The 27,597-nt window shown below is 39.5% G+C and overlaps 1 long non-coding RNA gene across 1 annotated transcript in view; it reads left to right on the top strand.

Annotated features, from left to right (window-relative positions):
• The window catches only part of LOC133207470 (uncharacterized), a 285,491-nt gene that overhangs the window by 45,691 nt on the left and 212,203 nt on the right, over nucleotides 1-27,597 (top strand). The window lies entirely within an intron of this gene.

The raw sequence follows: 27,597 nt of genomic DNA, 5'->3' as shown, positions 1-27,597 counted from the left end.
AATTTAACAATTGCTTGGGTTTTGTTTTGCCTTTCTTTTTACTCCCTTTGCCAAGGCTGTATATTAGAGTAGCAATGTAATTTGCTCCTATACTAGACTGCTATTACCATTAAGACTGCCAGCATTTCCCAGTTTATTTTCACATGGCTCTTGTGATCTCATTACCATAGGTTTTCATCATCTTTTCTTTGCTCATTAAAGGAATGCGTGTGTATGGTGAAGAAAATGGCTTGAAGAATACTTCTAGAGAATTACTAGTCTCTTGGTAAATAAAATGCAGCTATCAATAACACTTAGCCAGCTCTTCTCAGTTGTCTATGGCATCATTCCTATCACAAACTGTGAAACACAGAACACTGTGTGAGTGGGAAAGCAAGCAATTAATTCTTAGTGAATTAATATTTTGTATTTCTTTCATGGAGACCCCCTTGTCATGGGGAAAGAGCTTGTGTGCCCTTGTGAGGTTGAGAACTATGCTGGTGGTGGCATATGCCTCCGGTAAGGTCTCCCATGCCAGACAGGTCTCAACTGAAGGGTCAGACAAAGTGTGTCCATGGGCAGGATGGGCTCACTAGCCTTCAGGCAATCATCCTAGGAGAAGGACAACTCTAACTTCAAACCCGGGCAGATGGAGCTCGTTTAGCCCTGTAAGGCCATCCATCTAAGAGAAGGATACTCTAACCAAACCTATGACCTAAGGACTGTGCTGTCACTGTCCAAGCTCACTAGGCCCTGGCAGATAAACCTCAGGTGTAAAGGGTGAGGCCAGTTCTGCGCACGCTGTGCCTCACCTAAAAATCCACTGCGCAGGCCCGAAGGGTTTACCCACACTTGCAAAGCCCTGTAGCGACAGGCGAGGGACGAAAAGGCAGGTGATAAGGTGCACTGGAAACCACAGACCCAACCCTGCATGCAGGCGGTTCAGGACACTGGTCAGTCAAGACTGACCCAGGAGATGACAGTCGTGTTTGGCAACATCCTGAATGACCAAGCAGCCAAGCAGTTCAAGGACAGTGCTGCCTGCTCTGTATGGAGAGAGGCCTAGAAAAGGTGGCCTAACCAAAGCTCATCTCTCCCTCCACCTGGTTGGCTAGCCACAGGCAACAGGCATCTTCTGTTGCGATCAATCAAAGACAGAGACAAAGGCATACACCTGCCTCCAAAGGTGTGTCCAGATTGACACTTGCATGTGGGAACATCAGAACCATGCTTGATACAGAGAACAGTGTGCATCCTGGCACCATTCTGCACTAATTGCCCACGAACTGTCACGATTCAACATCGACATTGCTGCTCTCAGTGAAGTATGCCTTTATGAGGAAGACAGCCTTGAAGAACATGGTGCTGGCTACACACTCTACTGGTCAGGCAAATCCAAAACTGAAAGTCGTCTTTCTGGAGTTGGCTTCATGATTAAAAACTCCGTTGTCTCTAAACTTGAAAACTTGCCGATAGATCATTCCTATTGCATTGTCTCCTTACGCCTTCCACTACACAATAAGCAACATGTTCTTTTCAGCATATATGCCCCAACTCTGCAAGCTGACCCTGCAGAGAAAGACAAATTCTACACCGACCTGCATCGCCTCACTCAAAAGGTTCCTATAGAAGATAAGATCATAATTCATGGTGACTTCAACACCTGAGTAGGTAAGAACTTTGAAGCCTGGAAAGGAGCACTAGGCAAGCACGGTGTTGGCAGCTGCAATGATAACGGATGTCTCTTGTTAGAGTTTTGTGCAGAGCAGCAGCTTCCCATCACTAATACTATTTTCCACCAAAAAGACAGTCTGAAGACAACCTGGATGCATTCTCGATCTAAACATTAGTACCTTATTGATTATGTCTTAGTGCACCAGAGAATGTTCTTGATGTCTGTCACACCCGAGTGATGCCTAGGGCAGAATGTCAAAAAAAACACTGCCTTGTGAGTGGCAAACTTAGCCTCCACTTCAAGCCCACACCTAAGAGGGACAGCATTCTGAGGAGGAGGCTCAAAGTTAATAATCTTCAAATAGCTGCAGTGAGGGACAGCTTTCAGGCTAACCTTCAAACTAGGCTTGAAGACTCATCTCCTGAAGTGTTTTGGCAACATATTATAAATAGCATCCTGCAGTCCTCTGAAGAATCCTTTGGGTTCTCCTTAAAGAAAAACAAAGACTGGTTTGACGATAACTATCAGGAGGTCCAGGAATTGCTGACAAAGAAGAGATCTGCCCATCAAGCATACCTCGCTCAGCCATTTTGCCATGTGAGAAAAGCAGCCTTTTGTCTTGCATGCAGTAAACGCCAACAGAAACTCCGAGACATCCAGAACAAGTGGTGGCTCAACCTAGCAGAAAAGGCTCAACTATGTGCAGATTTGGGTGACCACAGAGGATTCTACGAGGCTCTGAAAGCAGTGTATGGACCCACACACCAGGTTCAAAGCCCCTTACTTAGTGCAGATGGCCAAATGCTTCTTACAGATAAAATCTCCATCCTGAATCGTTGGTCTGAACATTTTCAAACACTCTTCAGTGCTAATCCTGTAATCCAAGGCACAGGAATCCAGCAGATTTTAGAACATCCAGTAAAAAACGAATTGGATATAGCCCCTACCATGGGAGAGACTCTTAAAGCTATACAGCAGGTGAAAACTGGCAAGGCAGCTGGGGTCGACGGAATCCCACCTGAAATCTGGAAGCATGGAGGCCAAGCACTTCATGCTAAATTTCACAAGCTAGTTGTGCGCTGTTGGGAGCAAGATAAATTACCATCAAGCTTTCTTGATGCAATCATCATCACTCTGTATGAGAAAAAAAGGTGTAAAGTCAGACTGCTCAAGCTACTGATGTATAACTCTGCTCTCCATTGATAGAAAAATCCTTGCAAGAATACTATTGAACAGATTAGTACCAGCTATCACAGAAGAACTTCTATCTGAAAGCCAATGTGGTTTCAGAGCTAATAGAAGTACCACAGATATGGTATTTGTTCTCAGACAGCTGCAAGAGAAGTATACAGAACAGAATAAGGGGTTATACGTAACTTTCGTTGACCTCACTATTGACATGCTTTTGACACTGTGAGCAGAAAAGGCCTGTGGCTGATCTTGGAACAATTAGATTGTCCCTCTAAGTTCCTCAGAATGATTATTCTGTTACATGAGGATCAACGCAGCCAAGTCAGATATGACAATGCACTCTCTGAGCCCTTCCCAAGAACCACTGGTGTGAAAAAAGGTTGTGTTCTCGCACCAACTTTATTCACAATCTTCTTCAGCACGATGCTCCAAAGGGCTACGGTAGACCTTGATGAACAAAACAGCATTTATATTCGATATCATACCGATGGGAGCCTATTCAATCTAAGGCAACTGAAGGCCCACACTAAGACCCTAAGTCACCTTGTCTGTGAACTGGTTTTTGCTGATGATGCCACCGTTGTTGTCCACACAGAAGCAGCTCTGCAATGCTTAACACCTTGCTTTGCGGAGGCGGCTCAGCTTTTTGGGCTGGAAGTCAGCTTGAAGATGACAGTAGTTCTCTACCAGCCTGCACCACAAGAAGATTACCATCATCCCCACATTACCATTGGAGAGTCAGAGCTTAAGTCAGTTCAGCAGTTCAGCTATCTGGGAAGCATTATTCCCTCGGATGCCACGATCGGCAAAGAGAGAGACAACAGAATAGCAAAGGCATATAGAGCCTTTGGAAAACTCCATGAAAGAGTCTGGTGCAATAAACACCTGAAGAAAAGTACAAAGATTAGTGTCTATAGAGCCATTGTACTGTCTACTCTTTTACATGGGTTATCTACCGCCATCACCTGGGACTCCTCAAATGCTTCCATCAGTGCTGCCTCCATATAATTCTAAACATCCTTTGGACTGACTATGTGCCAAATGTTACTGTCCTTGAACAGGTAGGGGTCACCAGCATCGAGGCCATATTGCTGAAATTGCACCTGCGCTGGGCAGGGCACGTCTCCAGGATGGAGGATCACCGCCTCCCTAAGACCGTGATTTACGGTGAACTCGCCACCGGCTGCCGCAAGAGAAGTGCCCCAAAGAGGAGACATAAGGACTCCCTGAAACAGTACCTCAGCCTTGGCCATATTGACTACTATCAGTGGTCCACCTTGGCCTCCATTCGGGAGACTTGGAGACAACAGCATTACGTATTTTGAGAACACCCACAGAATTAGTCTCAAAGAGAAAAGACAACATAGAAAGAATCATGCCTCACCTATACCACCAAGGAGACCTCTCACTGTGCTTTTTGCAACCAGATTTGCCTTTTCAGTCATGAGTGCGCTTGTAATAAGCGTGGGTAAAGCCCTTCCCAAATCTTTGTTCGCAAAGTCAAGCCATCAATATTTTGTATACTAAATGTGTAAAATATCTATATATAAATGCACCATTGTCCACAATGACCGTGTGAGCTATCACTACTATTTCTTTTACAATTGGAAATAGTAAATTAGGCTATAGCCCTAATTAGTTCAAGATCACAGCCAGGATTTTTCTATTCAGGCGTACTCACAAGTCATGAAACTTGTTTTATTCTCCTGTAGGGTGCAAGATTCATTGACATGATTATTCCCTGCTCCATTGGCATCTCTGATCTTAAGGGTGTGATAGCCTTAACAACAACTACAAAAAATGTTAAGTGAGCAAACCCAGCATCCTGAAACTGTCTGGAAAAAGCAGTTTAAAGTGGGAGTGTATTGCTTATAGTGATGATTCTTCACTTCCCTGAAAGCCAGAAGATGGTGGAAACACAGTAGAATGGTTTTTGCTTGCACCAAAACTAAAGCAAACTGCTGAATAGAGATTATATTCCCCAAATCAGAGATGAGAGCTGAAGATTAAGATCTATTTTGTCCCCCCATAATAGAATTTTCTCACCTGTTAAACAGCCTTTACTCCATATGCACAGAGGCATTACCCTTAGCATCTAGAAAAAATATTGTGTTTCTGTCTTAAAAGTACATACAACATGCAATGCATTTTTTTTTTTTTTTTTTGTAGGAGGTGGGTCCAACACAACAGTAGTTAGTGTTTCACTTCATTATTGTTAGCTTTTCTAACTAACTAACTAACTCACTAACTAAATTTAGTGCTTTCTTCTAAGATGGTCTTTCATATTTCAAGGTGAGACAGAGAATTGTCATCTCTGGCAAGGTATATTTGAAGCAAAGAAACCAGACAAGCTAAGAGTTATAACTACTATAGCTCAGTACGAACAAACCCCTTAACTCTCCAAGTGTACCAGTGCCTCAGTTCCCATAAGCACCATGAATTTTGGTGAGGGTTTTATACTTTGGTTGTTTGGGGGGTTTTAAGCTTGCAGCAATAAATTAGTGAGACAGGAAGTAGTTAACAGCACTAAGACTAAACCAGGGCACTTGAATGGCCCAATACAGTTTATTTCAGAGGTATCTTTACAATTTCAGCAGAGCATACTGGGGAACTTCTTTGCAGAAATGCAGTCTCAAAGTCATTAATTTTGTGAAGTACCAATTGCCTTCCAAATAAGAGAAGGCTGGAAAACCAGGGACTGTAAGCAGCTTATTCTTCACAGACCTTTCTCAGAGATATTAAACACCAACACTGTTGATTGCCATTGCCCTCACATCCCAGCCCAAAGGAGCAAGCAGCAAAAAGAAGTTGCTCACCTGTTCTTGAAATTCTTGCAGAGAAATCCCAATAAGTAACATAAGCAGGATACAGAGGCAGTGATAGAGAAACGTTTCCTCTCCTGGGCCAAGGAGCACAGCAACACCCTTCACTGACAGCATTTTCCTTGGAAGGAGAATAGAAGCCTGTTTGTCTCCTCTGTCCTTACACCTAAGCCCTGGGGTCCAAGTCTGCTGCCATAACTCCAAGTTAGATGTGGTGAAGTCCTTTCACTCTGACTAAAGGCAACTGTTTCTTCCACCAACAGCATCTGCATATTCCCAATCAGGGAACACTTTAATAAGCAGCAGCATCTGAGAAAGGTGGGCTGCCGAGTCCTAATTAAACAGCAACTGACATATCACTTTTCAAGCTAAACATCCAACTGGGATGCTCAATCTAGCACACATGGTTTGTAAACAACTGAACAGAGCACTGCATAGAGCAGCCCTACGCACTTCTACCATGAAACACTGCAAAGGCTCCCTTTGCCCTTGTAACAAATGATCTAATGATTCTCAGGGGGAGGAAACAAGGCTGATTTGTAGCTCTCTAACTAACCCAGTTAAGCAAGACTTCTTAATTGTGTGCTCTTTATTATTTAATGCATAAGAAAGTTAAAAAAAGTTCTTAGGAACAGATCCCAGACAGGTACTTTGGTATCTAAGCATGCAGCTAGGCAGAATTCAGCTGCAATTACAGTGATACTAAAAACCTCTGCTTAGCTGCTGCTCAACTCTGAAGGCTCTTAAACCTAAGTAGGTACCTATTTCCATTTTAAAGTTCTCTAGGTGCCCAGCATTTGGCTTCTGCATGTGCCAAGAAACACTTCATTCCTGACAGTGCCAAGGAAGCTCATGCCAGCCCAGTGCTGAGTCTTGAGAGCCAGGAGAAATTTGAGAGGTTTCAGCCATGAAGACCATTTTTCTGATGGACAGAAACATCAAAATCCTACCTCTGCCTCTTGAATGGGTTATAAATAAAATCAGCCTAATTATAAATTATAACATGGTAAGCAAACAGGTTCACTCAAAGACATGTCCCAGACCCAGCAGTTACACAATGGGAAGCAATAAAGCAGAGGCAGTCCTAACATTCTCAGAAAAAACTCAGAGTTGAAAATGATGGAAGGACAAATGGGCCAGGTATCTCACCCATAGCAAGACAAGAAACAGGATTTTTAAACCCCTACATCTTCTCCCTTCAGACCAAAGTATGAAAATTAATCCTTTAAATGAGTTGGACCCAAGTCAGACCAACATTTGAAACTCATGAGCTGAAGTGTCCGAAAGCAGAGAGGCAGCACCCGTAGCCTTGCCCCACTTAGGCTCCTGCCAGGAACATAGAAGGAAAGACAGGGATGAGGACAGGAGCGTTTTCTCTCCTCTACTTGCACATCCTATCAGTGGTTTTATACATAGATCATATGAAAAATCTTGCTTTCCAAAAGAATGGCATTTGCACCATGCAATTTATCTTGATACCTCTTGAGAAGAGGTTATTGTTCCCTTTAGCCGCATAGGATCTTACTCTCATTGATATCTGCTTGAGAGGTATGGGGCACTCTCAGAAGCGCATTTGGTACTATGTTCCACATACAACATCTGATAAGATTTATTGCCATATTTCATTAGTTCTCTGTAAATTCAGGTAGTGCACTAATGGAACACAATGAGACTGACCCTTGACTTGGTAAATACAGATTCAGAGGAATAAAGGCTTATGTAAGAGCCTATAAAAACAAGATGGTTCAGAAACCAGGCAGCTGCTCTATTCTTCATTCCCTCCACTATGTCTCAGGATGGACAGGCTTCCAGATCTCTTACAGGCATTATTGCATTTTGTAAAGTTTGGGCATAACAGAGGGAATGGCAAAGACGAAATTGTAGTGCTGGCTTTTCTTTTTATCTTCTGATATTTTAAACCACTTCATGGGACATTGCACTTCTCACAGATTTCATTACTTTTAAAATTAATGCTCTGTAAAACGAAAAAAATTAAGAAATGCCCCTTAGGTATATTGCAATATTTATGAAGGGAATTGCTCTTTTCTCAGAATATTTAACCTTAGCAGAGATATTCCCCTTGTTCTGAATAGCATCTATATAGCAAAACAATACCAAAATAGGTTTTGAGGTCCAGGAGTAGTTTTGATCTAACTTGCTGTCACGGTTAGTGCCTAGAGATCTCTCCAGCTCACTAGAAAGGCTGTCTAATGCTCCACACCGAAAACTAGTTGGAAGCAAAGCCTGTTTGGCATGAGGTTTCTGCCTCTTTCCACAGTGAGGCTAGAGCTCCCAGAGCTCTACAGCAAAGGTGACCCAAATCTCTACAGAAGACAGAACTTTCTTTTGCAGAAAAAAAAGGGGGGACAGCCTCCACCAGGCTTTCAAACTTCAATACTGCTTCCATCAGGTATAAGGAATTGCTTTCTCTAAAGCATACACAGCAACCTGTATAGCTGTTTTAGTAACTGAACCAACTCTCTCCCTTTACACCTGCACCTCTCAGATGAGAATGTGAATATTACCATGCATAACTAGAAGGTGCTCAGAAAAAACAGTAGTTTTTTCTATTACTATATGTAGGAATAGAATTGGTGTTCTATCAGCATTATTAGCAGTATTTACAGCAATAACTAACATTATTGACAAGTAAAAGAGAATAAATTTGTTAAATTCCTTCATGGGTTTTCCTCTCAAACAGAAAGAAAGCTGAATGCATGTAATGAATTATAAGTTAGTCAAATTAGAAAGTTAAGCTGTTGGTATATATTTAAGCATCAACGCACCCCAACACATCAGTTACCATAACTATTTGTTATGCTTTTGAATTGTCCAAATGACACGTTGGGTAGGGTTTTGTTGACTTTCTCTGCTTCAAGCAGCCTTAAAAGGCTGTTAGAATTAAAACTGGCTGAGAATGCTCAAGTGTTTTTCATACAGAATTGCTGAGCTGTAACCCTGAAGCTTCTTGCTTAGATGTACTCCATTTCAGTGGAACTTCTATGCTGCAACAAGCATATAATATGCATCACAAGAAGAAACCATCAAACTGCAAACATCAATTTTTAATTTTTTTTTTTTTTAAGTTAATAGCCAGGAATGCTGCCCTGCTCATTCTGCAAAGCATTAGGGACAACACAGCTTACTGGGTAATTTATTAGCCTGATACAGGTACTTGAAGGAGGAAAAGGAGCATGCATAGCAGGACCCTCAGTGTTCAGAGCCCATCAAAGCAAGACTTGCAACCAGTTTGCAGTTACACTGTGGTTACAGCCCTTCTGTTAAACAACTGAAGTAAATGATCACTGCATTGGATGGGATTCAGAGACTATGTCCGTCAGTTACTCGCTTCACTTAGCACAAGTAAGGAGAGGCTCCAGGGAAAGTAGATGACTGCAGCATATAGGCAGCAACAGTGCTACCCTTCCATGTTGTGAGAGGGAAGCATGTGAAACTCGGCAGGATTCCCATTTCTGGCAGTCCAACACTTTGGTTTGGTGCTACCAAACACTTTACTTTTGAACAATTTTTATTAGACAGTCTCAAAATCACAAGACATTTTCAAAAAGGTTTTGTGATTTGTTTATTGTTCTGTGACCTATGATTACTTCAGTGGGCTATGGTAGTCAAGATGATAAGGGGCTTGGGATACTCTCAGTTATTTTTTGGAAATTAAATTGATATTAAAGCCTGTTTGTTAATCATGTTAATTCAAGATTTTACCTTTCGCTTCACAGGGTTCCTATTCTTAAACACAGTTCAGGTACACTGTGATATTACATATGACAGTTATACATATCCTAGGCAGCAAGATCTAAAGCACACAAGTAAGAGGATTCATTTGAGTGTCTCAGAAGTCTTCCTGGTACGTCTGCTGAAGCAAATGGAGAGGGATTGCAGAACTGCACCTTTAATTCATTTATATGATTTAGATCTCCCAGACAGTGATCCATCAGTCGTTCTTCTCCAAAACCTCTGCTTGTTCTCTAGTGGTAAATTTATCAGCAGGGACTCAGATAAAGTCCTAATTTTGAACTTGAAGAAAATGCCGTGAGCCCCACCAGGATGTAGGTGAGAATCTGAAAAAGAAAAATCCTAAAAAAACAAATGGACAAAACCAAAAGTGAGAATCTCTCCCCGTCAAGAACGATAGGCTTATTAAGGAATATATAATTTGCAACTAAACTAATCTCCTTTACAAAACATGTCACGATTACACATACATGCAATGATAACGTACCTTTCCAGAAGCCCTTGGTTTTTGCTGCTGTAATACCGAATTGTGTCCGCTAGATGGACGTCATTTTCAACAAGTTGGAACGTTCGGGTCTGCACCAGGGTCCGGGGCCACCATACAGTGCACTTCCTTTTCTGTTTAACAATTAAGAGACTTGAGTAGCAATAGCTGCATATAAACATCTCCACTGGTAAACTGATATGTCTATTGCCACATTGCCATTGCCTCAGCAAACACAAACATTGATTGGGACTGTTTCTGGAAGGTTGCCCATGAGATAGGAACTGTTGGTTATTTTCTCCATTTTAATAACCCGATTATAATAAAGGCAATAATTTAGTCTGTTTCAATCAAAACTCATGAGTCAGTGTGCCCCTGAAATAATGACTTAAAATCAACATTAAAGCAATTGACTTTAAGGATGATTTCTTGTTAGAATTTGGGCTTCTGAGCTTTTGGGTTAATTCTGGTTTTACCCTGCCTTGGGATTTATTTGGTTTGGATTGTTTGGAACACACCATTTGGTGTTTTCTCCGCAATCATGAGAGCAAAATTTGGTTTGAATCTTAAATGCAAGTTGAGGAATGTAAAAAATAATAATCACATGACTCAACAGATAAACCCAGCAAATATTTTGTGGTTTGCAACAAGGCTAACAAGTTTTGGCAAAACTGGATGAAACAAATATCCTTTTCTTACTGTTTTAGGCTCATATTTGGCATTATACATTCAGGCACTTTGGTAAACACATGCAAACACAAACACATGTCTTTCCTTGAAAACATACATATTTTTAAACTAAGACTTGAGCTGCAAAAGCCCCTTTGGAATAACCTGTAAAATAAGCCTCATGGCTTCTGGATCTGAATGCCACCTGGCTTCAAAACCAGAACTAAACTCATCAATGGATTTCTCCAAGAAATTCTGGCACACAGCAAAACTCTGTAAAAGGCATTTTGAAAATACAGCATGGAAATGCAGGGCAGGCTCAAAGAAAGAATGAATTAGTACAGTAACCTGCAGAAAACTTCAAGATCAGAGACATGATAAATTCAGTTTAGGAGATCATTCAGCAGTTTCTTACATGACTACTACTTGCACTTAGGTTCTGGTTTAAATCAGCAAAGTGCTTGGTTTAGTCAGAATGCACAAGGTTTTGTCAAAGATTTGAGTCCCATTATGAGCTGCCACTACAGATTAATTAGATGAATACCATGTTAATCAACGCTACAGAGGACTACTTAAGAAGTTGCTATTTCTAGCCTTTTGCTAGCCAGCCAGTCAGCTGCGGGCATTTCTACCTCCGTACACAAGCCAGAGAAGGTAGACCTGTTAGTTTTGAGAGACAAGAGGAAAGCAAGAGCACAGTGAAGCAAGTGATCTGATGGTATTATGTGGGAGGGAATAGGAAAGATTCTAGTGGGACAGGAAAAGAGCGTAGGCCACCGACAGACATGTATAAACAAACTTCATTATCCTAAGGATCATGGAACAATTCATTAGTGGACAAATCCACATTTAGCATAGTTGTCAAAAAAAGCAACCAAGCTAAAGAAGTTTTAATAAGAAGCCGTTTGTGTTGCTTGCAGAGGAAATATAGATACAGTGCATGTAAATTAATATTTTAGACTCTTGTCATGCAAACCACTGCTTAAATGAGTAAGTTCCTGAAAGAAAAGCATACATTAAAAAATGAATTAACCTCCAGGCTGCAAAACTGTAATAAAAAAAGATCTCAAATAGATGAAGGGCAGTGCTTCCAAAACCTGTGAAATTAAATTGCTTTTACATATCCTTGCTTTTCCTATAGCCTTACCTCTGACTATTATTTTCATTTTAATTGCATCAGCAGTTTTGTATTGTTCTGCTAAGTAAATCTTTCATAACTTAGGCTAACCATGAATAATTTTGGTTTCCAAATGAAAAATCAAAACCTGGACTATGTGAACTGGATAATATGACCACAGCTCCTCAGGGGAAATAAAAATATTGCTCCTGATTGTAGTCAAGTCATACAGAATGGTGCCTATCTGTACTTAGTGAAAGGAAGTTGCTTATAATGGGAGAAAATTCAGGTGGTGGTGACCCTAACTCATGGAGTTCAGTAAGATGTGGAGTAATTGATACAGACTCCTCAGGCACCACACCAGCAGTCTCCTAAGTCAAACCTGCATTTTTCTGGGATCACAGGAACTACAGGCATCACAGAAAGGAAAGATAGTAAAGTATCCCTCTCTGAATAACTATAGGAAACCTAAAATTGCCTGATTTCAGTTTTGATGGGATAGCCTGAATTGCAGGAAGACACAGAATTCAAGAATGAGGCTGTACCTGCTTGGACATAAGTAGATATGTTTAACTTCACGACAAAGCCCACCAAATGTGATCATAAAACAGTCCCTTCAAGTATCCAAACTGTAAGTTTTTTTCTACATTGCAATAAAATGATATTTAATTTTTTAATGGGTATAACTTTATTACCACACTGAGTTTAAATCAGTTCTTAGTAACATTCATGTATGTTTAAAGAAAGCGTATTGAGGATGATAGCAGGTGATGAAGAAAATATATTTTCTGATTAAAAATGAATAGTACGGATATGCAAAATTGCTGGGCAGTAGTTGCCACAGGATATTCAGTGATATGATAGGTTGATATCAATCAGGGGTACAGCAGAGAAATCCAGTGATGACTTCCTGATGGAAACCAGGGGAAAACACCAAGTCTCTGCTTGGCACCTATAACATGGATTTATAGGTACAAAATGAAATGTAACCTACCCAAGTTAGCTGAATTTTATTCAATCATGCTTTCTCTCTATTTATCTACTTTTCTTTTAAGCGCATTAATCTCTGATTTTCATATTCATTCTATGACTTGAAGCAAGGTTTCCTTTGAATGATGATTTCATTAGGACTTGTTTTGGCACATAGGAATGCCTTCAGAGGTATGTACTGCATTAATTCTGTCACATCTTTTACCTTATTTTTTGCTTTATTTCACATGAATTATGGAAAAAAATCTACATGCTGATAAGCAGAGGATGCAATTTCCACTTATTTCTCGTAATTTAGATGGAAGTTGAACCTTCAAAACAAAACAGAGTTCACAACATAGCACTGCTTACCCTGCTGCCTGAATGGGACTATAGTTTATTACAAAATTATTACAAAAGGCAAGAATTACATTATTAGGAGTCAAAGTCAAGTAAGTCCTCACCACCTTTAAGAGCTCTTGTAAAAATCAACTCTTTCAAAATATCCTTTGATGCAAGCTGTACATGCTCCTTATCACAATCCTATCATTCATGAAGTTATATTAAGCTGCTTTTTCCATAACAGAAAAGCTGTGAGAGAAAGATCACGATAAATCACATAGTCACTAGAAAGTTAAGTAATATTATAAAAATCAGTTTATGTGCTCTGACGTAGGGACTTCCCATTGGAAGGAGTGGCAGAGTCCTTATACACTCAGTATAAGGACTATGCACTCAAAACAGGCAGGAACATTTGCATTGCCACAATGTGAAGAGGCGCTCACTGTCCAAAAATGAAAGTAAATTAGACCCTACAAATATCTCTACTCCAGCACTGAAAATCTGCAGTTCAGTTAGAGCAAGAATATCTTGCTAGTTTTCAAGTAGGGAATCTTTGGACCTTGCCAACTGGGACTGCTGGAAAAAGTGTGATGAATTAGCCTATTCCTTCCTACACTACAGCCTTTCCCCCGTCATGGTAAAAGGCATAATATGGGAGGGAGCAGAATGGGCAATACATCATGCTTCTCTATCCTTTTAGGCTTTCACCAGCATCATCTGCTGTCTTAAGTCCCCTTCAGAGAAGAGGGTCCCGGCCACCTGGCTGAAGCAGCAGCTGCCAGTATTTTACATTACTGAGCTAAACCCATCTGTTTAAAACAGTTCACACTGCTGCATTGAGGACACTGAAAAGACCTCTACATAGAACAAAAATTGGTCTTACAAAGAAAAATGAGCTTGCTTCTAACTTAGTACTTATGGTATATAAGCTCCAATTTGAAGTAGGAAACAGACACAAAGTACAGTACAAAGTATTGAATTTTTCTAACCACACAACATATTGAGACAATAGTCATGTGGAAGTGCATTACACACCCTGCAACTGTTTCCAATCTTTGTGTCATCCCCAGATGGCTGACAGGTTCACTTCTAGCCCAAATTCAGTCCCAAAATAAGTGGCATATTCAGTTCAATGTAGGACTGTGTTGATGACACAGCAGAAGAAGATTTTGACCCTATAATACATGGAAGCCCTTCCCTATATTAAAACTGTGAAGCTTTAATGGGCTGAACAGAGGTTCATCCTGACTTTGTGCTATGAAGTCTGCAGGGTAGGTTTCACCTTCGTACATTTTTTCTTCTGATGCGCAGGCATGGTGCGGGACCCAGTAATCTGTGAAGAAGCACATGCAATAGCCTCATGCTAACACAGCAGTTCAAGATCCCATGTGCAGAAAGCTGATAAAGAAAGCACCTTACCTGCTTGAACACTACAGAAGCAGGCCCCAGCCAACTGTTCTTCTCATGTTCTGTCACAAAAAGATAGGGATAGCTATTTGATTCTTCTGTCTCACATCCCTGCATACAGGGCATTTAGGAGAAAGCAGTGCATTGTACAGCTGATCAAATAGGGAAGGTGAAAAAGCCACTTTGGAAACTGTAATTTAATGAAGTGTTTCCTTACATTTGCTGAAATAGAATTTGTATTCCTGTTCCATTTTTATGTTCTTATGGCAAAATAAGGTAAGGCCATTTGACTTCTGATTAAAAATTTACTGATTTAAATCAGCAACAGATGTGTCTTCTCATTTATTAGAATCTTACACTGCTCAGTGGGTACAATATGAAAAACAAACAGTCCATGGAACAACGAAACACCTCATTAATAAAAATATTGTGTCAAGCCTTACTGACCAAGCCTTGATAGGAAAAATGTCCTATTTAAATCCTCTTATAATGTTCCAGTGGAGACCAGTCAACAATCACAGACTGCTCTCAGCAGTGGTAAATAGCTTTTTTAGAGGTTGGCATTAGTATTTATTCTACTGAGGCAGGGGTAAGATAAGAAAAATAGTGAGGTCTGTGAAGGAGAGATGTGACACCCTAACTTTTGTCTTCTTACTATAGGCACATGAAAAAACTGAGGTAAAGTCATTAGCACACATGAATATAGTGTCCTGATGATAAACGACAGAAAGAGACAAAGAGGGGGAGGAAAAAGTCCATGAGAAATACAAAGCAAGAGGTCAGACAGCGTTCAGCTAAGTCCTGACTGTGCTAAAACCTTCCAGGTAGTCTGAAGATGGCTTAAGCAGATGGAAAGTATCAAAGCTTAAGGCTCCTTAGTATGATAATGAGACAATTTATGATGCATCAGAGGCACATTGACCCTTGCAATGAATATCAAGTGAAGATCTTTGACCTACAGCATTCAGAACCAAAAGTACTCCACTTTTAAGTAGGTCCAGCACTGTAAGGTTTGAGGAGATGGCAGCTTGGATTTGAAGGGATGGCAGAGCTACAGCCTTCTTTTTATTTTGTATGAAAATGCTGCATTAAAGTGAAACTAGTTAACTAAACTGATGACAAAGACTATGTGAGTCCATGTTAATGACAGTTCACTGTGATTTAGATTCTTAACTGAACCAAAGCCCTAGTGTTAACTGAATAAGAATACACAGATCACTGCTGGTCCTGCTAAACCATTCCTTGGGGTCAAACAACCTTCTGTTTAGAGAGACTTGAGGTATTAAATGTAGTCATTGCCAGACAGTAAAACAAGTAGCAGTGCTGTTACACCTGCATAACATGACAGAAAAGAAATACAGGTGCCATGTGTAAGAATCTTGACCTCACAGCTCACTAGAAACACTAAATTTGCAGAACATCATAGGAAAATCTTAGAAATATAGAAAACTTAAAGTGAGGTTGGCTGGTGTGAGATTCCTTAAACAGCTTCAGTACAGGAGTTCACGTTTGAGCTCAGAGTCTTGACTCCCTTCAGAGGAGGGGAAAATGGGTGTTTATAAGATGAAGTTTATCACATCCTATGGTAGGTGGCTAAAACAGATCAGATGCAATCAAACACTGCTGGGATGTGGAGCTACAGGCACGAAAATACCAAACTTCTGTTAGTTTCAAAATAAACCTGCTTTCATTCAAAGTCCTTAACCTTAACCCAGATGGAAAAAGCCTCAGACTTTCATTCAATATAGTATTTCTTTAAGAACAAAAAAAAAAGGCAGTAAAATGATGCAGGTCTACAAATTGCTGCATTAAGTCTGCTATACACAACCCACACACAATAACATAAGGGTAATGTAAAAACATGCATTAGGGATGAAGAAGAATATTAGATTCATCTCTTCCCCTATGAAAGGATGAGCTGAGAGCTGATGGTGGGTGAGTACTGCTAGCAAAGCAAACACTTCACTATCTGTGGGTGAACATTTCATGCATGCTCTTTATTATAAAGCCCACTGAAAACTTAAAGTTGCTTTTCTGAAGGAGCTGTTGTATAACTCTGACATCTGGGGTTTTCATTCAGTGCCTTGTTTGAACTGGTTATGGAACATATTAAACCCAGAAGGCTCCACTTCAGCTGTTTACAAACCTTCCCCACTCTCCTCCACCATCCCAGCTTTGTCAACAGCCTGCAGTTCAGCCCTGTGGCTGAAGGCTCAAGTCCAGCTTTCTTGGATAGGCACTACCATGGGCTAGAGCAAAGGAACCCCAGTTTAAAATACAGTCTATTCTCAAGGGTTTAGCAGAATTGGGACTGTTGTTTTCAGAAGTTGTCGTGGTTTAACCAATGCCAGACAGCATGTTCACCCACTCCCCCCGCCTCTTCTTACCCTCCCCCTACTCCTGGAGGGACGGAGAGGAGAATCAGAAAGAATGCAGCGCCCATGGGTTGAGATAAGAACAGTTTAGTAACTAAGGTATAACGCAAATCACTACTGCTACCACCAATAATAGTAATGATAAAGGAAATAACAAGGGAAGAGAATACAACACCCCATCACCAGGCGACCGATAACTCGCCCCCCCCAGCCCAACCAAGCACCGACTGATACCTCCTCCAACCCTGCAGTCCACTCTAGCCCTCTTCCGGACTAACTCCCAGTTACATCCTGGGCATGACATGCTGTGGTATGGAATACCTCTTTGGTCAGTTTGGGTCAGGTGTCCTGTCTCTGCTTCCTCCCGGCTTCCCCTCCTCCCTGGCAGAGCATGAGACTCACAAAGTCCTTGGCCAAACCAAAACATCATTGTTATCAGCTCTGTTCCCAGCCCGAAAGTCAAAACACAGCACTGCACCAGCTACCAAGAAGGAGAAAAAATGACTGCTACTGCTAAACCCAGGACAGAAGTTTAATCCAGTACTCTGCCTTTGGGTCCACCCAATAAAGGTGCTATGCCTATAAAAAGGACTTTTATTTTCATGTATTTTTAAAGCTATGTATGCCTATAGCTGTACATATATGGTTGGAATCATATACCATACTTTCTTCTGTTTCTTTTTATAGTCAGCAATCAGGCAGTAGGTCCATGCCTGATGTTAATAGCATTACTAAAAAATTCAGATGAATAAATCAAAACAAATCATTCCTTCTTTTTGTTCACAGCTCGTAAACACACTTGAACTTGCTATTCAAAATAATCATGTATTTATCTATATCATTACACACACATACAAAAGGTGCTCACAATAACTCACTGCAAATATTAAAGCTTCAAAATTCCTATGGAGGGAACAGGCTGTTACAAAGTGTTTTGGATGCCCAGACTAGGGATTCAAAAAGTAACTATATAATTTTGTGAAAGAAAAACCCTGCAAGCTGCTATTAAAACAAAGCACCACAACTTTCAAATCAGGATGCCTTTGAGTTGCAATTGACTGGAAGATTGGGAAAAGTACTGGGAAAGTAATATTATTCTCTGTGCTTATGATTTACCATGAGCATCAAAGCCCGTGTTGCAAAGAGAAGACTGGGTGAAACCCGTGACTGGCTCTTCCTTTACCTGACTCACCAGTGCCTTTATTGTGTTTCAGTGTCTTTATATGACATAGATAAAAGTATCACTGCTTTGCTGATTTCATTGTTTGTGCAGCTATCTGCTACAGTAAAAAGTCAAAATCTAGACAGATGATATTTATGATAGAAATTACTTTTCATAAAACACTCTAAAAGCTTGCTTATCTTTATGTAGCTGGGGTATTGTAAGGTGATTTTTCCCCTTCCAGACCCACCATGGGAGTTTGCGGAAGCAGAGAATATCAATAGGCTGAAAAAACAGCTGCACATAGTTGTGGAAAACTGGTCAATAAATGATACTAAGAGACATAGAGAGGAACATTCTCTTGATACACCTATTCCAAAAACCTTGACTCCAGGACTGCAGGATGTGGACAGGCTCATGTGTTCTCCCCAAACAGCCGCTCTGCTTGCCCCAGCCATAGCACAACACATGGCTTGTCCAAGCCAGCACACAATTTCTTACATTCTTATCACCACAACAATTACAAGGAAGGGACATGGCTACCTAAGCTATTACTGCTTTCCTTAATTTGCCTTAAATGCCGAGTAAAGTGAACATGACCAAAGAGGTGAACATGGAAGCAAGCAAGCAATCTCAGCCACACAGGTCATGCTGTGGGTACCACCGTGTTGGTTCAATCAAGGGTTTGTTACTGCTCATAATGGCAGAACAGAGGCAAGCTCCTCCATCAGCTCAAAACCCTTACAGCTGTGTTCCTTGTTCATCCTGTTGAGGACAGAGCCATAAGCACTGGAGCTGCAAGGAGGAGGGTAGATTCATAGGCCAACATAGCCAGCAGGAAACTCAAACTGGCAATGTTTCCAATTAAGGATAATCATGGAATAATTATCAGAAGATCCAGTGTAGAAACAGCAGCTGAAATACAGCACAGTGAAAATACAGTACCACAGTGGCATGATATGGACCAGCACAGATTTGTGACTGTACAAAAAAGGGGAGAAAAAAGAAAAGATCTAAAGCTGGGTGTGCAGAGTAGTCCCAGGGAAATGCTTTCAGATGTATCTTTTTGACTCTAACTTTCTGAGAATGATGTGCATTGTAATTCTGGTTGGCTGTATGACTCCACAAAGCATAAAAAAGGCACCCACACTGGATAATGCAGTCTTAGCCACCACAAAGGAGGAACAGTATATAAAAACATATTGTATCAGACTTCCCAGACTTACACAACAAAAAACTTCAGTTAGGGAAGCAAATTTTACTATCCCTAAAAATTAATACCTGTGAACAGTTGCCAACATATAATCATCTCATTAACTAAGGCTTACACTAGTGATAACATATACAGGAAGTTATGCAAATAATTGCATAGAAGTGTATGAGCATATGGATAACACTGTGCTTTGCATGGCAATATTAAACACTCAGACCTGAGACTTCATTTGCCCTGAGCAAGGAGGGTGGACTGCACCCTGAGCAACTCTGTTCAAACCAACTTAAATCCAAGCAGGTCAGGTGCCAACAGTTGTGTATCTACAAGAACATGGATCTCAGCTCAGGCTGCCAGGCTGTATAGGTACCAAACCTCTTTGGCAGCTGCAGTTGTAGCTATTTTCTTACAGGGACCCAAAAAGCTGGTGTAAAGCTAATTTGGGAAAAGCTACATGAGAAGCAGTAACATCATGAAAGCAGCAGAGTCCCACTGTGAGCAATGCTTTGTACTGCTCTATTCGTTACTTACCTGGCACTAGGTAAGTGGGCACTTCGGACCAAATAAAAAATGCCAGACAAAAGACTTGGATCCTACAAGCACCAAAACTGCAGTACATCTATGGACGCGCCACCAGCTCATCTGTGTAATGCTACTAGACCTGACTGATTTCACTTCTGTCCATTTGAAGCAATGGAGTTATGCTAGCACAGTTAGAATCAGGTGCTTCCTACTGCAGTATCGACATGCTGATGTTATGAAACCACAGTACCATTCCATAACAATACAGCATATATCTTGGTATATGCAATATATTCTACAATAGGCTTATCATTGATAAAAGTCTCTGAGATGTTGCTCTTTATACTTGTACAAAAGCTACTAAGAAGAATAATAACCCTAGCAGCTACATTCTTGGTTGATGTGAAGTATGTACAGGTTGCTGTCCTTTTATTACCTGAGCACTAATGGCAATTTCAGAAAAGGAATTCAGGCAAAGTGCCACATAATAGGAGATCAGTTGTAAGAGTAGTAAGTCATGTTAAAAGTCAGACAAGTGACTACATTGACAGGAATATAACCAGTTAGTGGGCTGTGGTTTTGAGGAAATTAGCTAATACATTTACTGCATGAAAACAAAGAAGATATCAAAGGATTTGGGGGAACAGATAGCATTTAAATTCTCAAGATCAAAGTCTATCACATGTTACCACTCTCAGTTCTACAGAATCCAAGAAATGCAAGTAAGAGTCTGAAAAAGTCAACCAGAACATCAATTGAAGATTCAATATTAACCCAGGAATCTTGTCTCACTGTGGTGTGCATGTGCTTTATTTACCCAGTGACAGTAGCATGGGTTGCCAGTTTGAGGAAGAGAATGTAAGAGTCTACCTTGCTTGAATTATGCCATATAGCAATCTTCATTATCATAAACTTACCAGCGATAACCTAATTGTAAGAAAGGATTTCTTTAAAGAAATGAAGGGTTCCCCACAAAAGGACGTTGAAGTCGGACTACTGAATTCCTCATCAAAATGCAACTTTGCTGATAGTTACCTATAATAGAAACAAGTGCTGGATTCAGACTATATTTACTACATAAGCATGCTTCTATTTTTGGCTTTGGGAAATTCAACTAAATTTTTCTTAGGCACTTCACAGCTGATTTTTCCAATCCATAAGAACTCCTCTGTCCATTGGGAACACAACACTACAGCTGCTTTTTTATATAGGAAGAAGTATAAAGTAACCAGTACCTCTCTCACACAACCCTCTATGGACTGGCTTTTGCAAACAGGGCCACTTAGGACCTTAAGTGGCTTTCATGAAATATGTCCACACCTAACATGTAGACATAGCAAATTCTGATTTACTGTGGATATACGAAGTGCATGTAATACTTCCAGGGTCTACTGGAATATGCCTGGCTTATGACTGAAGCAATGATTTACTTCATATGCACAGCAGTTCTGCTGCTGGTTTACTCTCTGCCTATGTGAAGAGCATATGAAAAGAACCTGGTAAAGGGATACTTTTACCAACATCCCCCCAGCCGGAGGCCTCCTGACCTGTACATACTTGTGTGTTTCATGCTTTCTAGTGATAATACATCTAATGCTGCCCTGCCATGCGTTAGTTATTTCGCCATTAGAATACTTCTAAACAGTTACTGTCAAGCTAACTGTAATCCAGGGCTTGCGATCATCCTCCCTATAGATCCAGGATTTCATGCCGAAACACTCACGCTCTGTCCACTCTCCTCTACTCTCTGCTGTACTTGCAGAAATGAAAATTATCCAAGCAGAAAGTTAAGATGACACACTTTAATGCATATATAGCAGTTTCCTATTCACTTTCAGAAAACTGAGAACCATAAAACCATTCATAACGTTAAAACACATTCAACCAAAGGAACAGATTTCAGAATGTTTATGAATGAGGTTATGAATTATAACAAAGATTACCTACCAGGATTTTTTTTTTCCCCTCCTCCTTACCCCTGCCCCTGCTCTGGTTAGGAAGCAGCAAATTCCACTGCTGCAGGCAGTGTGGTCCCCAGATTTCAAAGGGAATCCTGAAAGAAAAAAGCTCCGTAAAGAAGTGGTACAGGATAAAGAAGATGCAGGAGTATAACAAATGCAGATTTCTAGAAACATGCTGGAAGCTGACTTTTTTTCCCTGAGTTTATTTTAGGACAAGCAGTGAGAGCCTCTGAGCAAAGAGAAACCTTCTTCACTGAAGATAAAGATGCCATTTCCCACATAGATTACATACAAATCATAAAAGAAGGTTTGAGACATTGTTTGCCACATTATTTTAAGAATTCATTTCTAATACTACTTATTTAGCAAGTGAGTTTTCATACTTTGCTATAAAAAGCTTCAATTTAGCTCAAATGAAAATGGATGAGTAGCAATTACTGGACAAATTTAAGAAAGCCAAAACCTGTACGGTGGCCACTAGAAGGCAGTTTGCAGAGCATTACTGGTGATATGAACATTCAATTGGGAACATAAGGGATCATGATGAAAGCAGCTCTTGGAGTTCCATGGCAGCATGGAAACCTGCAGGATGCCAGGCTATGTTACAGGAGGCAAGATGGTTTTGGCAAGTGTCATCTGGTGTGCAATATCTATTGTGATATTTGTTCAGGTATTAATGAGAAAGTCTGTGAGTACATACATGAAACCATTGTTATTAATATAAATGAGTTATTAGGTACTTTATTCTTAAAACCTTCTGAAAAGGAAGCATTGCATCTATTGTCACTGAAATCCAGGAAATAAGCTCTCCAACCAGAATGACAAGTTAGAAAGCTGACATTACCTTATTACAGTACCGGGTAAATTAATTGAGAGATGAGTAATACAGTTATGCTGTAGAAAGAAAATTGATGGTAGTTTCAAGGCCAGATGGTGCAAGGAATGGCTGAGAGCAGTTTTAATCTGTAAGCTCTTTGAATGTTTACATGAAATAAATTGTTCTCTTTCTAGTGATGGGATGTTGCCATTCCAGAAATCCTCACAGCTGGCAATTTCAGTAGAGTTCACGAATTAAGTGCATATAGAACCCATCTTTATCTGCACAGAGACACTTGTTTAGAGTCAGGTTCCATACACATCAGGAAGGTAGCATGTGGAAACATCTTGCAGTTCTGTGCTTATATGGATATAAAGAAAGTCATGGTTCAAAGCTGGTGTTTATTGGAGCTTCTATAATTAGAAAATACAAATGTTTTCTTTATGTGCATATTGTAAACTCTATGTAGTGTAAAAGCTGTAACTTTACACTACATAGTAAGTGTACATGTAAGTGAAAGTTTCCAGACCTAATTTTTGTATGCTAATTTTAAGCATCTGGATACCATTCTGAATACTTACTGTTTTCAAAAGTCACCTATGAAGGTAGTTTAGCAGAGCATCTACACGTAAAGCTGTTTCACTATAGTGCAGTGTATCTCGTCCCTTTCATGCTGAAAAGATGAAAACTTCATGATCTCTGTAGGTTTACTGTTAAAGTAATGTATAAATGTTCAGCAGCAGCCTGTATAATTTGTTTTTATAACTCAGCATGTTGACAGAGAACTCTTGATCTCAAAGGATATGGTTAATTGTGAGCTGGGGGAATGTTTCTGTGGGTTTATTGCTCCTACAGAACATATTAGAGCAGATTTGGCCCCATAATAACCACAGTTTCATTGACTTCCCGAACAGAGGCATCTTGCACACAAGCTGCTTAAACCGTATGCGTCCATACAGGTGTGCTGTAAGGATACCAGATACCAGAGGGAGTCATAGTAGAATGGGACACATGATCTAATGCAGCCAAGTTTGAAGCTGCTAACATAAACATCTGGATTGTGTTATACTATTCCAATCTTGATATGATTTTCACTCACAAAAGAAGTACCACTGCTGCCTGTAGCCACTGAAGTGTAGCACAGAGTTGTCCAAAAGAGATTTAAGCATAGCCACTCAAGAACTGTACTGTAGCCATTACAATGCAGAGACCCCCGTTTCTCAGCAGGGTGAATTAATCTGTTGTCGCTGTCAAGTAGATATGCCCTAACTATTTCTCTTGGACTTAGACTCTTTTATATTAATGGATTTCACTGCTTGAGGTACTTTAATTGTGTTCTATTGCCAAAGGCTTTCTAATACCTTGATGAGGTTTTATGTAGAAACAGAATTTTCTGGTTGCTTGAAGACTGAGACGACATCCTGAGTAATTGCACAGTTTGGGAAGATATCTGACCATATGCCTGGCAATTTCACATTCACATTTGATAACCACGTAATTTATATGAATAATCTAAAAACACAACAGGAACGCCCCAGTGGTTTCGGTGCATTTATTTTTAAAGGTTATTAGCATACAGGCTTCCCGACATTCCCAGCTATCTAGCTAGCTTTTAATACAAATGAATTACACACTGATAAAGAATAAAACAGCTTGACATAGCTGGTCTCACCTGAATTGTCCTTACTAGGACTATTTTGCTAAGTGAGATTCATATAACTGTCGGAGCATGGCCAGTCTGTAACACTTGTAAGATTTGGTGAGGTAACAATATCAAATCATACCTTTTGCATTATTTTAATGCAGACAGCACCCTAATCCAGCTCACAGGATTGTCGCACAACTTCTTGTGCCAGCACAGCTTGGAAGACAGAAAAAGGTCTATGCCACAGCAGTGGAAAGGAGCTGGGGAAGCTAGCTGCCTAATATTGCCTAATGCTGCCTACCATTTTGTACTGAAAATTTATGGCTACATTAATACATAAATAAAAGCATAATTCCTAAGAGAGGAATACATTCAAAGGTAAAATTTGAGAGGGAATATCTTTTGCTGGATTTTTTTTTCCCTAGTTTTGGGAGAATGTTTGATCTGCAGCATTGCCATCTTCAAGTCTGAAATAGAAGATAAACTAGAAATGAGTTTTTGTGGAAAATATTACTTACAGATGAATGAGGATGCTTCACTTCCCCCTTCCAGCCATACTAGCACTTTCCCCTCACATATGATGTGGTCACAACCATGCAGCTGAGCAGCATTCCTATTTAGATCAATATTTCATCCAGCCTTGATACAACTACTGTTAATGCATGCAATACAGATATTGCTGTCTTTGAAACCCATCTCATATGCTCATTATATTTATATTATATGTACAAAGTCAACCACAAAACCAAAGGAATGCTGTATGTCAGGCCTGAAATTTTATGATTTACAGAGGTTCTGCCATTATGCAATTTCAGCTTTCACCTCTTTTGATGGTTATTGAAGACATTTACATGAGGCTGCATACACAGAGATAAGATCCTCAGATAGTGGAAAACAGAGAGTCTGGCTCAAGTCAGAACCGTATCAGTTTACACCATCTCAAGATTTGATCCAGGTTTTGTGTTGCTCAAAAAAACTTGCTTGTTTCTCACTTGAAATCAGTGTTCAGAGTCTGTAAAGTTACCACGTGCCGCTTTAAAGATAATCTGGTCACCAGAAACAGTGAAGTATTTCTGCATGAAAGAAATAAGCAGCAGGAGCAGAGGAACCCTTAACCCACAAAAGATCATAATTTTCAGGAAAATGTACTTAGTAATTAAAAACAAACACAAAAATGTGCTGAAAACAATGCATTAACAGAACCGGCTGTTCTAAACCATTGTTTAAAAATGCAATGTTTTCCTGTGTATTTTCCCCCAGTATTTACCAGCAATTTTAATCCAAAATGATTTAATTTCGAAATTATTTAGACGACTAAATGAATTAATCAACATGAAAACAGGTAACAGTTGAGGTAAAAACATATGATTTGCTTAGAGAAGAATGAGTCTCAAAAGAATGGAACAAATCACAGTATAAAATAATATGATATTGTAAATTAGCATTTGTAGAGTCTATTATTTGATATTCAGCTACATGCGAATTTGTTTTTCTATTTCTTATAACATTCAAACACCATATTACACTCCTGATCATTTCTCCTTTTTTTTTGGCACAAAAATAATTAATGAGCACCATTAAAATAACCACACAAATGAGTCAAGGCTCCCATAGAGATTTACTTCCCCTTTTATAGAACTGTCTTGAGTCCTGCATCTTAAATAAAGTTGCTGGTTTGCTCTGTTTAGAGACTGGGATGACTTTTCACATGACAGAAATTCTTATCTCTGTTTGAACTATGACACCAATATTAATCCTTCTGTGATTTTAAACATTTACTCTCTCATTAGCAGATTAAAAACCCTGATGATTTTTAACCAATGGGAAGTCTATGGGATACGTTTTCTTTCTTTCTTTTTTTTTTATATAGAAATTGTTATTTTCAAAGAAAAAAAAAATTGTGTGAAACCAGTAAATTATTCTGTGCTCAATCACACAGCCACCATGCCAAAGAGCAAGTACTTATAAAAATCCAAGGCAGTAAAAAGCATGTGAAAAATATTTTTCACATTATTTCAGTCCATCAAATTAGTTTTACAACTAAATTTATAAATGGAACCACTGACACTTTTAACAATTAGAATTTCTGTAAATTATAAGCCAGCTTCTCTGCTTACCTAAAGGAGAAAACTTCACTGAAGCCTCTGTAGATACATTCAGCTTTACACAAGCCTGTCAATTTTTTGTCAAAGCCTGTCAATTTTTTGTCATCTGTTGGAGTACATTCTATTTAAAACTGGGAGTGCAATCAAATGCGAAGCAGCAGAGGACTTTCCTGCTTTGTCTTCTATGAAGTGGTCACCAAATGGTCTGCTGGTAACAAACCTTTGTTATTTCAGAAGAGAGCTGGAGGGGCTGCTCCAACATTGACCCATATGTACCTACCTCTTCCGAAACCAATTCAACTTCTAAATAGTTACTGCAGTCAGTTCATAAACAGATTTATTTATTTAAAGCAAAGCAGGTGAGAAACAGGTAATCAGTAAATAAAAAAGAAATCTAAATTAGTAAATAAAAATGTAATTCTCCTTGATCTAAAGTGGCCATAATCCAGTGAAGCTACCAATAAGCACTTATAAACCCTGAACCCTGAAGCAAGCGTAACAAAACTAACTGGTCAGTTAGTGAAATCTATAGTAAGGAAGTGCATTATGTTATAAAAGGCGTATGTATCTGCATGCTAATGTTTTATGGTATTATAGAACTGGGGGGTGGGGAGGTGGAAAGGTTTGCTGGAAACAGTTAATGCTGAATATATGCAACTGACAGTATGTACTAGTTAGCTACCATAAAAATATGCAATTAAGAACAACTTTCGTAACACATTGAAATTCTTAAATTTACAGAATTTTCCTAATGAAAAAATAGTTTTCCATATGTGACCAGTCTTTTAAATTTCAGTAGTCTACAAACCCCTCCTTACCTTGCCAAAGTATCAAAACCAGAAAGAGAACTATATCCTATCTCCTGTTTTATTACTGGTTTATTTTATATTTCTTGTCAGAGTAAATTGCCTTCAGCAATAGACATAACAGTTAAATAAATTCCAAGTAAAATCAGATCCTTTTTTTACAGGTCCTTAGCTTTGAGTTGTGTCCCTGGCTGAAAAGCTCTTCCATCTAAACTGGAAAGCAACAGTGTAGTTTTATTAGCCCCATTAAAAACTTGAAAATAATTTCTTTGTACTAAACAGGAACTTTATTTGAATTAAAATAGATACAATTAATGCAATATCCACTGAAAAGTGTCTTTAGAGAATACACAGTGCCCAGTCCAGTGCTATTTAAAATCTGCAGACATAATGAAGTTCAAAACCAACCAGCATTCCAAAAGGTGTATAAATTCACTTTTTAAAACGTTATATTCTTTTATATGTCATAAACCAAGATTATTTAAAATTATATTTAAAGCAAAACAATGCACATTAAGCTCCAAATTTGCTACAACTTATTAAAATTCCCAAAATGTAATTTAATACTTAACGTCTTAAGCAGTTC

Source organism: Neopsephotus bourkii, unplaced genomic scaffold (assembly GCF_033783945.1).
Source record: "Neopsephotus bourkii isolate Nb327-2 ecotype Australia unplaced genomic scaffold, CSIRO-AGI_Nbou_v1 NB_214, whole genome shotgun sequence".
NCBI lineage: Eukaryota > Metazoa > Chordata > Aves > Psittaciformes > Psittacidae > Neopsephotus > Neopsephotus bourkii.
Note: the sequence above shows the minus strand (reverse complement) of the source record. Positions and strands in the feature narration are given on the sequence as shown.